The following is a 511-nucleotide window of genomic DNA, read 5'->3' on the forward strand; positions in this document are numbered from 1 at the left end:
ATAACAATAATAAGTTAAAAAGAACTTTGAGATGTAAGATTAATATGAGAATTAAACAATAATAAAAAAAAAGTATCAAAGTTAGAGGATCCATTGATAGTATTTCAAGTAAGTATAATATAAACTCTTTTTATTACTCAACTGGAAACTACACATAAAGGAAGTTCTAATAGGATGATTTGTCATTAATAGCTCATTATAAATTGTTAACATGATCATATTGATTATCTTATTTAAGTAACACCAAACTTTTAAAGATTGTCAGGAATTCATGTTGCTAACTTTTATTAGCAACAAATCAAATTCATTTCATAGCACAGGTATAGGTTATACCATACGATTAGGTTATGAAAGTGTCAAGCATTTGTTGTATCAAGTGTTATACAACACAAATCTAGATTAATCATTTAACAAGTAAGGTATTAAGAATTAATAAGATAAAAATGATAAGACATGTTAATAACAAGTTGTTTAGGATATAAACATTAAAGTCCATATTGAGTTTATATTA

This window comes from Populus euphratica, unplaced genomic scaffold (assembly GCF_000495115.2).
Source record: "Populus euphratica unplaced genomic scaffold, PopEup_1.0 scaffold56.1, whole genome shotgun sequence".
In the NCBI taxonomy this organism is placed as follows: domain Eukaryota; kingdom Viridiplantae; phylum Streptophyta; class Magnoliopsida; order Malpighiales; family Salicaceae; genus Populus; species Populus euphratica.